Genomic DNA, 14,812 nt, shown 5'->3' with positions numbered 1-14,812 from the left:
TCATGTGTATGTCTAAAACAGTGAGACTAGAACTGTTTAAGTAAGTTTGGCCACATCTATGATTAAAATTGTAGTTTATTTTGGACTCAGGTGCTTCATATGCAACGTTCGCCCTTTTCAGTTAAGTTACAGTGTCTGTGTTGTAAATGCGAATTGTTAATTAGTGGTTCTATGTTACAGGATATTTTGATGTATCTGTTGTTTACATTACGCATCCAGCTAAGGAGGCCTGGGTGCGATAAGTGTCTTTACAGAGAGTGTCTCTCTCTCTAGTGACGGTCGCCATTCACACCTAAGTGAAGAAAGGGAAATTACACGGCTCTGCAACTTCCACTTGTATCATACTTTGAATTCGATGTTGTCAAGTTATTCCGCTTGCTTGGAAGCAGTGGTCTTTAAAAAAATGGTTGAAATGGCTCTAAGCACTATGGGACTTAACATCTGATCTCATCAGTTCCCTAGACTTAGAACTACTTAAACCTAACTAACCTAAAGACATCACACACATCCATGCCCGAGGCAGGATTCGAACCTGCGACTGTTGCAGCAGCGCGGTTCCGGACTGAAGGGAGTCAATCCGCTCGGCCACAGCGGACGGCCAGTGGTCTTCTTTTTTTATCGTCTGCAAAAGTTACTTCATAGCGTATGGCTGATGTTAACGACCTATCAGCTATTTTCAACATGTTTTTGAAACTTGTAATGTGAAATACGAAGGTTAATTTTATAGATCTGTGATCTGATTAGAACTCTGGAATAAGCATACGTCACAAGGTTAATGCTGTTCTCAAAAAATAAATATTTGTTTTAATCAGTCATTTGTGAACTTATGTAATATCTATCAACAATTGTTTTGTTTGAAATTAAATTAATTAATTCCAGGGGTAGCTGCTGGTGTGCATCATTTTCTGTATCATAACATACTGGTTTGTGTTTTTAATAAATATGTTAATAACTTTGCTGCCCAGTATGCCTCCTCTCAACACCAGCTCCTTACCACACTCTAGTAACGCAAAACAAAATTTTATGTCACTGATTTAAGCACCAGCTTGCCGTTACCAATTACGTCACTCCCTTACATAATTGATATTAAACTTCTGTACCATAAATTACTCTGGCACGAATACAGTATTACTGAACTCTGGTCTCTTATTCCTGGTAAGCACTGTTACAATTTTTTAACATCGTTCGAATTACAGCAAGTAGAACTGCCAGTTGCCTCCGTCGCAGGCGTTGTCTCGTATACAGAGTGGTAATAATCAAACTTCCGCTACTTGAGCTGGGCTTTCATGAAACACGAGTAATTTTAGGACAATGAAATTTTATGGAAACATTTGTAAGGGTACGTGGAAGAGAAATATTGAATTATCTAGGGTTCATCACTCCACAAATTGCCCCAGGGCCACATGTCGCCAACTTCAATCTTCGCAAGAGACGTAAAAGCTAAGTCTATTCGAATGTCTGCGTCACGTGGCAAAAGTTGGCGAGTATTGTGAAGTTTTGTACAATTGTTGGCAGCACTTTTCGAGCTGTGGACCATGGAATGAGCAGCTGTCGTGACACAGTTCGTTTACTGCTCGCAGATCGCACATTGCGTCCATTATTCCCTGAACAGGTCGTCAACAATATGTGGTACAATTGGCCGTTTGCCTCTCCCACAAACAATTCCATGTCACCAGTTAATTCGAATTTCCGAATCATGTTCTTCAGCCCCGGTGCGAAAAGATGACCTCTCTGTATTCCTTTAACCCGTCGATACTTGCAAAGAGCAGAAGCACTGTTACTGTTGTTTTGATAAAACAGCTTTACGAGTAAAGCCCTGCTCATCTTGTACGTACTCATGTTGATGGTCTAGAACTGCAATGTACACTGATGCTTGTGTTTCAGCTCTACGTAACCGTAGCAGTTCCAGCGCCTAACGGCAAGCTATGACACCAACACTATTAACTGAACAAATCCTGCAGCTCACAGTCTGAACATCATCCCTATAAAACTGGGTACCCATACGGCACCTACGGCACATACGGCTCAAGTGGAAAAAGTTTAGTTATATCCACTCTGTACATCGAAGATTTTTCGTTAATTATTGCATACGAATAAAACATTAAAAGTAAAGTTTAGACCTCTGCATAGTGCAGTGTTTCGCGATTGATTGTACAGGTCTATGCTACACAGTGAAACTTCCGGATAGACCTGTTGGGAAAGCCTGATAGACGTGTTGGAAAGCCTGATAGACGTGCTTAGCAGAGGGAAGCGCGGAATCTAACAATCTAATGTAGGTAAGATTAAACGGAACAGGCCAACGACAGAAAAACTTTTTTTGCTGAAAATACTTTATTCTTATCTTTTTAGGGTGGGAAATCCAAATATGAAGCTTAAAAATCTGTATCACTCACCATTTCTTCACATTTTACAGTTACATTTAATAAATTAAGCGATTTTTAAAGAATTTAACAGCTTTTATATACACTCCTGGAAATTGAAATAAGAACACCGTGAATTCATTGTCCCAGGAAGGGGAAACTTTATTGACACATTCCTGGGGTCAGATACATCACATGATCACACTGACAGAACCACAGGCACATAGACACAGGCAACAGAGCATGCACAATGTCGGCACTAGTACAGTGTATATCCACCTTTCGCAGCAATGCAGGCTGCTATTCTCCCATGGAGACGATCGTAGAGATGCTGGATGTAGTCCTGTGGAACGGCTTACCATGCCATTTCCACCTGGCGCCTCAGTTGGACCAGCGTTCGTGCTGGACGTGCAGACCGCGTGAGACGACGTTTCATCCAGTCCCAAACATGCTCAATGGGGGACAGATCCGGAGATCTTGCTGGCCAGGGTAGTTGACTTACACCTTCTAGAGCACGTTGGGTGGTACGGGTTACATGCGGATGTGCATTGTCCTGTTGGAACAGCAAGTTCCCTTGCCGGTCTAGGAATGGTAGAACGATGGGTTCGATGACGGTTTGGATGTACCGTTCACTATTCAGTGCCCCTCGACGATCACCAGAGGTGTACGGCCAGTGTAGGAGATCGCTCCCCACACCATGATGCCGGGTGTTGGCCCTGTGTGCCTCGGTCGTATGCAGTCCTGATTGTGGCACTCACCTGCACGGCGCCAAACACGCACACGACCATCATTGGCACCAAGGCAGAAGCGACTCTCATCGCTAAAGACGACACGTCTCCATTCGTCCCTCCATTCACGCCTGTCGCGACACCACTGGAGGCGGGCTGCACGATGTTGGGGCGTGAGCGGAAGACGGCCTAACGGTGTGCGGGACCGTAGCCCAGCTTCATGGAGACGGTTGCGAATGGTCCTCGCCGATACCCCAGGAGCAACAGTGTCCCTAATTTGCTGGGAAGTGGCGGTGCGGTCCCCTACGGCACTGCGTAGGATCCTACAGTCTTAGCGTGCATCCGTGCGTCGCTGCGGTCCGGTCCCAGGTCGACGGCCACGTGCACCTTCCGCCGACCACTGGCGACAATATCGATGTACTGTGGAGACCTCACGCCCCACGTGTTGAGCAATTCGGCGGTACGTCCACCCGGCCTCCCGCATGCCCACTATACGCCCTCGCTCAAAGTCCGTCAACTGCACATACGGTTCACGTCCACGCTGTCGCGGCATGCTACCAGCGTTAAAGACTGCGATGGAGCTCCGTATGCCACGGCAAACTGGCTGACACTGACGGCGGCAGTGCACAAATGCTGCGCTGCTAGCGCCATTCGACGGCCAACAGCGCGGTTCCTGGTGTGTCCGCTGTGCCGTGCGTGTGATCATTGCTTGTACAGCCCTCTCGCAGTGTCCGGAGCAAGTATGGTGGGTCTGACACACCGGTGTCAATGTGTTCTTTTTTCCATTTCCAGGAGTGTAGTTAAAATAATACACCTGTAATGAATGTAGATGACGTTGGTAGAACTACTGAAAAACATTAGATGGCAAAAAAGGTCAAGTCTATTTTTGTGTTAACAGATGGTGTTTTGTTTACTGTCAACCTAACCTCACTTTCCCATTTCCTGTAAATGTGCTCAGTACAATATCTAATCGTGGTTGTGAAAACTCTGCTGACACTTTTTGTTAAATTTATGGTGACTCTGTGACTAAACAACACCAAAGAAACATTACAGACTTTGTGAAAAGGGTTTATCTGTCATACTTTGGATCTAAACTTGGTGATCAAGATAAATCTTGGGCGATGTATTAGGGATGTTATGTGTGTTTAAAGGTCTGAGAAAATAGTCCAAAAAGGAGAAAAAAGCCTTTAGATTTGCTGTTCCTATGGTATGGACGGAGCCAAGAAATCATTCCGATGATTGCTACTTTTTCAATTTTGACATTACTGGCCATAATTCGAAAAACAAGAAGGTAATATTCTACCCTACCCTTCCGTCCGCCATCCGACCAGTAGGGCATGGTGTAGATTTGCCGGTTGCTGAATGACCAGATTTAAATTCTATTCCAACAAAAGTATTTTCTGATGTACAATGTGATTTAGATAAACCAGATGATGATGAATTCCATTATAATACCGAAAGTTAAGAGCCCAAATTGTTTACTCAGAACAGGCTCAACGATTTGGTTAGGGATCCGGGCTTAACGAAAGAAAAAAGCTGAATTACTTGACTCTAGATGAAACGAAAAGAACTTATTGGCAGTCGTAATCAGCACATACATGTATAGAAAGAGAAAGCAGAAATTTTCCAAGTTTTTCCAACAATAAGGTGATTTAATGCACGTCTCAGACATCCTCGGTCTGGTGAATGAGTTTGGTATTGAATACAAAAAGGAAGACTGGAGGCTGATTATTGATTCATCCAAAACTAGTTTAAAGGCTGTTTTATTACACAACGGTAACATGTATGCATCTATACCTTTTGTAAATTCTGTACGTATGAAAGAAAGCTATGAAAATCTAGAAATACTGCTAAATAAAATATTCTATTCTGCTCATGGTTGGATGATCTGTGGCGATCTAAAAGTAACATGCATGCTCCTTGGTCAACAAAGTGGCTTTACCAAATTTCCTTCTTCCTTGTGTGAATGGGACAGTAGGGCTAGGTATAAACACTGGTGCAGAAAGAACTGGCATGGCAGGTGGTCTTTAAACCTGGTGAGAAGAACGTTCTACGCAAAGACCTTGTAGATCCAAAAAACGCACTCCTACCACCTCTACATACACTCCTGGAAATGGAAAAAAGAACACATTGACATCGGTGTGTCAGACCCACCATACTTGCTCCGGACACTGCGAGAGGGCTGTACAAGCAATGATCACACGCACGGCACAGCGGACACACCAGGAACCGCGGTGTTGGCCGTCGAATGGCGCTAGCTGCACAGCATTTGTGCACTGCCGCCGTCAGTGTCAGCCAGTTTGCCGCGGCATACGGAGCTCCATCGCAGTCTTTAACACTGGTAGCATGCCGCGACAGCGTGGACGTGAACCGTATGTGCAGTTGACGGACTTTGAGCGAGGGCGTATAATGGGCATGCGGGAGGCCGGGTGGACGTACCGCCGAATTGCTCAACACGTGGGGCGTGAGGTCTCCACAGTACATCGATGTTGTCGCCAGGGGTCGGCGGAATGTGCACGTGCCCGTCGACCTGGGACCGGACCGCACCGACGCAAGGATGCACGCCAAGACCGTAGGATCCTACGCAGTGCCGTAGGGGACCGCACCGCCACTTCCCAGCAAATTAGGGACAGTGTTGCTCCTGGGGTATCGGCGAGGACCATTCGCAACCGTCTCCATGAAGCTGGGCTACGGTCCCGCACACCGTTAGGCCGTTTTCCGCTCACGCCCCAACATCGTGCAGCCCGCCTCCAGTGGTGTCGCGACAGGCGTGAATGGAGGGACGAATGGAGACGTATCGTCTTCAGCGATGAGAGTCGCTTCTGCCTTGGTGCCAATGATGGTCGTATGCGTGTTTGGCGCCGTGCAGGTGAGCGCCACAATCAGGACTGCATACGACCGAGGCACACAGGGCCAACACCCGGCATCATGGTGTGGGGAGCGATCTCCTACACTGGCCATACACCTCTGGTGATCGTCGAGGGGCACTGAATAGTGAACGGTACATCCAAACCGTCATCGAACCCATCGTTCTACCATTCCTAGACCGGCAAGGGAACTTGCTGTTCCAACAGGACAATGCACGTCCGCATGTATCCCGTGCCACCCAACGTGCTCTAGAAGGTGTAAGTCAACTACCCTGGCCAGCAAGATCTCCGGAGCTGTCCCCCATTGAGCATGTTTGGGACTGGATGAAGCGTCGTCTCACGCGGTCTGCACGTCCAGCACGAAAGCTGATCCAACTGAGGCGCCAGGTGGAAATGGCAAGGCAAGCCGTTCCACAGGACTACATCCAGCATCTCTACGATCGTCTCCATGGGAGAATAGCAGCCTGCATTGCTGCGAAAGGTGGATATACACTGTACTAGTGCCGACATTGTGCATGCTCTGTTGCCTGTGTCTATGTGCCTGTGGTTCTGTCAGTGTGATCATGTGATGTATCTGACCCCAGGAATGTGTCAATAAAGTTTCCCCTTCCTGGGACAATGAATTCACGGTGTTCTTATTTCAATTTCCAGGAGTGTATAAAGTAAGGCATAATGAAACAGTTTGTAAAGAGAAAGAAGCATGGATATCATCCAAGCAGGTGGATACAATGTTCTTAGGACATGAAAAAGACCCAGAATATGTATCTATTATAGCTACAATTTTAAAGAAGTTTAAGACTTTAGGATGTTTCATGAGTCTGAAAGTTCACTTTTTAAACAGTCACCTTGATTACTTCTTGGAAACTATGGGAGATGTTAGTGAGCATTTTCACCAGGACATTAAAGTGATGGAAAAATGCTACCAAGGCCGCTGGATCACCAAATTGATGTGGGACTACTGTTGGTCACTTCACCGAGAAGTTCAGCAAGCGACTCATTGTAGAAAAAGCTACACAAGAAGCTTCAAAGAAAAAAGAGTAAGGAAATACAAACCAGTTCCAGCTGACAAGTGAAACCTCTATTAACACATATCACTGTTTTAAGTAGCTTACTGTAAATACAAACCATGCTTATGTTGTAACAAAGCGTTTAATTAATTTCCCCGTTTACCGTATACCATAGGATTTTTACGCTATACAATAAAAAGCATATAGTTCGAAAACTATGGGTTATACACAAAAACTAAGGATAGATTTGGATTCAGCTCATAAAAATCTATAAAGATCAGCTATCAAAGCAAAAAAAGTTTTTCAAAAAAATTTTTTCTTTGGCCTGTGTTATCATCAACCTTAATGTAAACGATATCTGGTTGTCTGTCTGCTTCGCTTCACGGCATGTGTCATTCCGTGAGATGGTGTAGCAACAAACGCTTATAGAGGAGGTTCGCTAACAGTTTAAAGCAAGCAGTATCTGCCAACAGTACTGTGCTAAAAGCCTGCGGTAGACTAAAGTAGACCAGAATGGATGAGAATGAGTAAATGAAACTGTGGAACAAATTTTTTTATACGTAAATATGTTGATTAATAGAGCTCAATTATGACGTCTGTGTTCTTCAAGCGTTCGAAAATGCATCCCATTTTATGTTAACGATACATTATTTCCACAGCTGCACAATCATGAACACATAATTCTAATCACTATTATTATTATTATTTTCAATTCAGAAGTGTTGTCTGACGATTTTTCCATGGCTGCAGGGCCCAGAGTGCGCAGTTCATGTGCTTGCCCGCACGCCAGCCTCTGATCGGCCATTTGTTCCATTTTGAGGACTCGAAACGGCTACCTGCGGATCCAGCGCAGCTACTCTTCCACACTCTAGTGGCCTCAGACGCGGAGACAGCTAATTTTTACTTCGCAAATAAAATGTTGTTGTTTTAAATTGCATGTTGCATCTCTGTAATATATGTTGAATTGTATATAGAATAAGGGTACGAAACTGTACTTTTTTATTTACTGAAGCCTCTCTTCCGTCTTAAATTTGTCAAGCACTGAGGGTAAGGAAACAGTATCAACACGGACTGGCCTAAGAACGTAGGAATATGCTATCATGTATGCATCGAAGAAAGCAAGAGTGGAAACCACAATACTCACCAATAATACAAATTGACGTGTAACTTTATTCAAGCAAAGAACATATATAGTCCCATTATTCGATGTTACTCTTCGTGAAGTAGCTGGGATTGAGTTGCAACAATCTTCATTTTTCACTTAGCTTATTCCCCGCCTCTTTTTCGCTAGCTTTCACATCAAGTGATAACAATCATCGCAGCAGTTTGGTTCTCCCGTTTGGGCTTTAGAAATCTATCAAAAAATGCATAGTTCCACGTCGAAAGACAGTTTATTGACTCTATAAATAAAATAGTTATAAGCATGTAGCATACTGTGAAATCTACGCCCCTATTCATCTTCAAACCGTTCGCAAATGTTTGAGATTAAAAGTTTAGGTGAGTCACCATAAATTCTTCTAGACATACGGAGACTGCCGTATATAATGTGTCGGACAAACACTCGAATCGAGCACTGTGTTGTAATTGTAATACGTACCAAATCCGTACCTCTGCTATTTGCCGAGTTCACCTTTTTTGCCCTTAAAGGAACCTTTAGATCCTTCTTTTGGGGGACGTTATCTGGCATATGTGTGTTCAATAACGTTAGAGTATATCATCTGTATATAAGCTATATTTTATGAAATGTGTGTGAGGTGAAAGTATCTCATTAGGTCTTTGGCTCCTGCCGATAGGAATGAAGTAGGTTACTTATTACTGGTTCCAGGTCTAAATAAAGTGGGAAATTAAAATGTGACAGTTGTACAACAATAGGAATTTGTTTTAAAGTCTGGAACTCGTCATATTGCAACATTCTGGAAGTCTTCAATGGACTTCCTTATTTTTGCGATTATCTTTGGACAATGTTAGAATATTTTGGCTTGTGTTATTAAGATAATTACGAATGTAACTTTCGTAGCAATTTTGAAATCGAAAAGGGATTTTCTTTCAGGTGATCAAATGTTGCTTTATTACGATTCTGAGTTAAATACTTAGACACATTCGTAGTCAAAATAATATTGTGTACTTCAGCATACAGTTTTCTAGTGACAGAATCCCAGTAGGAGTGCTTTTTGTCACGAAGCACACAATTTCGTTACGTAAAGCTCTCGAGTAACAAGGCTTGGAGTTTAATCTTTTCAGAGCCGATTTCGTTACGTCACATCTCATACAAAGACGGCAACACAGAAATGCTGGTAATGAATATGAATCGCAGTACCGAGAAAGGGGAAAATAAAGTTCTAGTGTTCTTAGTTTCTTGTCAGCTACTATACATGTGACATGCTCTAAAGCAAGCAGATATTGCAACAAATGATATGTTGAACACGTGGTGCGGAATTTTCAAATACTTTACAAGGAGCACTGCCACTCCCAAAACAAGGAAACTAATTTTGGACAGCATTTACTGGGCAACAACTATCCTGTTAACACACTAGAAGAAACCCCACCTATTCTATATTATGATCGAAAGAGCAGCCACTTCAGCTTGGTGCAATGTGCAACAAATAAAGTCAACTTATTCATAATACGTATTTCAGTATTTGTAGAACCATTATCGCGAAACGTTTATTTTTGTCAGTGTAGGTACTGATATATCAGAGAGTTTTAAGGGAGTTACACATGCACCAGCCGACCGACCGACCAATTGCGTGTGCAACGTACACACATTCCGATTGACTTAGAGATTACAGCACCTTAGTGACAAAAGACAAACTTCTGTCGGCGGTTGGTGCGACTGCTCTACACACGAAGCGTGTGTATTTGCGTGAAGTGTTGGTGGGGGGCGGGTGAAGTTGTGGTTGTGACACAACGAGAGTTATATCAAAATCTTTTATGATTTATTTTACTATATGTTTATGTTTCGTAATGTACGACTTTATAATCCTCTTAGTATAACAAAATTCATTAGTCTAACGTTTTAATGGATATAGACATCTTGGATCAGACTGTCGTACTATAAAACAAAAGGCTCAATTTTCAAATTTTTCAATACATTTTCTTCCTATAAAGCCTGTGTAATATATGTACCGCTAATACATATGCACACATCAATGTGTTCCTTATTTAGCCATGACATTTTGTTGGACGGGTAACGCCAAGTTTCTGACATATTACCCTGTGTATTCACAGAATCCTTGATGACTTTTCACGTGTAATCATGCACACTACATGATGACGTTGTTTATTATTCTTATGTTTCTTTCAAGTGTCACTATAAGTTACTCAAATACGAGGATTGGAACTTTAATAGCGGCAACTATTTATTTACAGCTCGTACAAAATAGATAAGTGTTTCAAAGTTTTTCTGACCTTCAGCCTAGTCACCGGCATTGTGTATAACGCGTTGCCAGTGATGTGGAAGTCGTAGGATACTCTTAGCAGTTCCAGTTGTGTTGACAGTTCGAGCGGCGCGGTCTGTTGCCCGACGAATTTGTAGCAGTTCTGAAGCGAATGGCCGTTTTCCTTCGGTTTAGAAATCGAGTTGAACTTACGAGTGCTTAAGTCAGGGGAGTGCAGTAGGTGGTACAGCACTTAGCAGCCCCATCAGTCAAAGAAATCAGTAACAGCTTGCACTGTACGTGCTTGAGCATTGTCCTGCAAAATGATGGTCAGGTCCTGCAGAAAGTGTCAGCACTTCTGTCTCTATTCTGTTCGTTTTTGGAACACAACCTATGACCAGCTTAGAGACAGAAATGATGACACTTACTGCAGAACCTGACCATCATTTCGCAGGACAATGCTCAAGCACGTACAGTGCAAGCTGTTACTGATTTCTTTGACTGGTGGGGCTGCTAAGTGCTGTACCACCTACTGCACTCCCCTGACTTAAGCCCTCGTAAGTTCAACTAGATATCTAAACTGAAGGAAACGCTTCACGGCATTCGCTTCAGAACTGCAACAAATTTGTCGGACAATAGACCGCGCCGCTCGAACTGTCAACACAACTGGCACTGCTAAGAGTATCCTACGACTTCCACATCGCTGGCAACGGGTTATACAGAATTCTGGTGACTACTTTGAAAGTCAGTAAAACTTTGAAACGCGAGGACATGTTGAGCCACTTGATAATATATGCGCAACTGCCTTGAATTCATTGACAGCGCGCTGCGTTTTCCTTAGTCATCACTGCAGTTGTTTACCGTAACGTGACCGCGTGTTTCCGATAACGGCCACGGGCGTCTAAGAGTAGTAATATTGTGGTCGCGTAATAGGTCCGAAACTTGTCGTGATAAATATTACACGTCTGACAACTGGTGCATAAAAAACTTACTGATACCTGAGACAGTTCTGCTGTTAAGCTGGCTTCCCTACAGATGATGCCGGTGATGATTTCAGTTTAGTTTAGGAACAAGATTTAAAGGATTTTTACTTCCGTGCGTGAATCTGCGTTCGCGGTAGAGCGATGCCGTGGTTTATGGCGCCAGCGCTGCACGAGACTACCTCGGCTTTTTTCAAAATGTTCAAATGTGTGCGAAATCTTATGGGACTTGACTGCTAAGGTCATCAATCCCTAAGCTTACACACTACTTAACATAAATTATCCTAAGGACAAACACACACACCCATGTCCGAGGGAGTACTCGAACCTCCGCCGGGACCAGACGCACAGTCCATGACTGCAGCGCCACAGACCGCTCGGCTAATCCCGTGCGGCGGCTTTTTCCCCCAACGCAGTTCCTCGTCCCCTTCTGAAATCGGCCAGTTTACAATTAACACACTGAAGATGGCATTTTCAAATGTTTCGTCGCCTGTGTGGAATGCGAAAAATTCTCCAAAACGGCATTTGCATTTGTTTCTCCTCTTAAAGGCAAGTCATGATGATACATAAAAAATACGTAAAAAATGATTTCAGTTTAGCGCGTTTAGTTTGATATTCTTTGACGAGTTCTTCTACACTCTTAGTTTTGCTTGTGATAAAATTAACAAAATTACCAGACTCTTCAAAATGCATCTTTACGCCGTTCCGAATGGATATGCATTTTTTGCAGCTTCGTGAACCTTATTGAAATTGAATGGAGAACTTAAGGATGGATCACTGTGAATACCATGTGTTGGACATGGCCGAAAAAGCACACACAGGGCCAGTTCGAGAATACTTTTCCTTGCAAGCGACGTATCATTTGGTATTTTCAATCCGCCTTCCCCTGCACATCCTCTCTCATCGTGGAAATGGTTTATTTTCTTTTAAACTAATTGCTACATAGACATTTCTGTATAAGAGAAATTAATTTTTGAATTTTTTGCCAGTACTAAATACCAATACAAGAAACAATTCATTTCTATTAAAGATACTTCCTGATACCTTTGAAAGCACTTAGTGAAAATAGAAAGCACAAGATCTATTGTTTTAATGTTTATTTGTCTTTGTCGTGAAGTTTTTTGAATAGAATTACTGGTTGCGGATCTACAGTCGAATCTTCAGAATCTGCAATGGAAGGAAAAGAAAGTACATTCCTAGCTACTACATTAACAGATTAAAACAAATTTCAGAAGTTGTAACAAAAGCACGATGCCCCTCTCATTCTGGTGCACTGAAAAATTCATGACATGTAGAAGTAACATGAATCAAAACCGCCATGCGTGCTTCAACCAGTTATATATAGGATGCAAAGCCATCCTAGAGGTCTGTGATGCATGCATATGCTACTTTAAAGTAGCGCCTAGCTATTGTTACCCGTTATTTGAATTTGGAAGTAATAAGCTATTGTCGAATGTGTTTTGTGGTGCAACTATTTTCTCCATCAAAAGACTTCAGTTACAAGAGTCGAGGAACATGAAAGGGAAGCAGTTGTTGAGAAGGGAGTGAGACACGGTTGTAACCTGTGCGCGTTTTTATTCAACAAGGATATTGAGAAAGGGATAAGGGTAACAAAGGAGAAGCTGGGAAGAGAAATGAAAGCTCAGAGAGACGAAATAAAAACGGTGAGGCTTGCGATGACACTGTAAACCTATCAGTGGGGCCAGAGATCTTGGAAGATCAGCTGAATGGAACAGATGCTGTCCTGAAAAGATATCATTAGAGAAATGTCATAAAAACAAGGAATGTAGCTGAATTAAATTAGGTGATTCTGAGGAAATTAGGCTAAGAAAGGAAGCACAGAAAATTGTAGGCGAGTTTTGTTGCTGGGAAAGGAAAACAGTTGACGATGGTAGAAGTAAAGAAAATATAAAATCCCGACTGGAAAGAAAAGCTTTTCTGAAATAAGTAAGTACCTAAACATCCAATATAAATTTACGTGTTAAAGAATATTTTGTAAAGGTTTTCGCCCGGAGTGTATCCTTGTACGGAAGTGAGACGTTGACGATAAACAGTCTAGATAACAAGGGAATGTGGCTCTGCAGAAGACTGCTGAAGATTAGATGGGTAGATCGAGTAACTAAGTAGATCGAGTAATTAATGAGGTGATACAGAATCGAATTAGGGAGACAGCCTTAGTAAACTAAAGATCGGATGACAGGTCATCTCTGAGGCAGGAGGAAATAGTTCTTTTCGTGTAGACGAAATCGGGAAGGGAGGAGGTTGTAAGAATTGTAGAGTGAGACCAACGGTTGTCTACAAAAGGTAGGAAGGAAGGAAGGAAGATTACAATTCATCGTCCCGTTTACAGTACTGTCATTAGATACAGAGTGTAAACTCGGTTTACGGATGAACTGGGAAGGAAGTCGACCATGCCCTTTTCAAAGGGACCATCCCGGCATTTACCTGGAGCGATTTAGGGAAATTAAGGAAAGCCTAAAACTCTATAACAAGACAGGGGTTTGAACTATTGTCCTCCAGAATGAGAGTCCACTGTGCTAACCACTGAGACACCTCAGTTGGGGGGTTGACTACAGTAAGTGGTTTCAAGTGGACAGAAGTTACAATTTATGTAAGGTTGAATAGACATGCACGGGATAGACTAGCGTGGAGAGTTGCATTAAGACAGCTGTGCAAATAACACTGCATTCAAACAACTTGACGTAATAGCTTCGTCCGGCAAAACTGCCTTGTGGTTGGTAGTTTGGAGAAGGGAGACCAGATGTCGGCGAGGTGTGTCGTAATGAGCGGCGGCGTGAGTTATTCATGGATTGCCGGCGGCAGCGGGCAGACAGCAACAAGTCGAGTCGGCAGCTGGCAGCTGGCTGCTGGCTGCTGGCTTGGCGCGGCGCGGAGCGGCGGTATGGATTTTCCGATGTCCGCGGCCGCTGCCTCCGTCCCAGGCGCCTGACAGACGGATTCACCCCCGCACACAGCTGGGACGTCCAACTCTCCACCCCTAACCCCCCAACCGCCATCAACCCTCCCCCTCAACCCCCACCACCGCCCGCCCGCCAAGCAGGACCGGGGATCTGCTCCGGCCTTGCTGGCATCCAGGCAGTTCTCTGCCGGCTGTTGTCGCTTTTCGACTATTGAATGCGCGCACCTTTACGTCTTCATTTCACATTCGCCGGTGAATAGAGGAAATAAAAGGAAAGGAAGACTGTGAAACGCTTCCTAATAGAGACAGACAGCTAAATGTCCATGAAATTTAGATTCTCACCTAATGTATTCTTAGTTCTAATACGGGTCAATAAATTTCAAACTCCACTATTAGTTAAACACTGAAACGGTAGCATGGTTGGTTACCTGCTTCATATAGAAACGATTGATAATTTGTTTTGAATGTTGAGACATGCAAAACTGTGCACTTCACAAAACGATAAAACGCGGAATCCGATGACCTCAATATCAGTGAGTCACGACTGGAGTCCACGTTTTTGTTCGTAACGTA

The sequence above is a fragment of the Schistocerca gregaria genome, chromosome 1 (assembly GCF_023897955.1).
Source record: "Schistocerca gregaria isolate iqSchGreg1 chromosome 1, iqSchGreg1.2, whole genome shotgun sequence".
Lineage (NCBI taxonomy): Eukaryota > Metazoa > Arthropoda > Insecta > Orthoptera > Acrididae > Schistocerca > Schistocerca gregaria.
Note: the sequence above shows the minus strand (reverse complement) of the source record.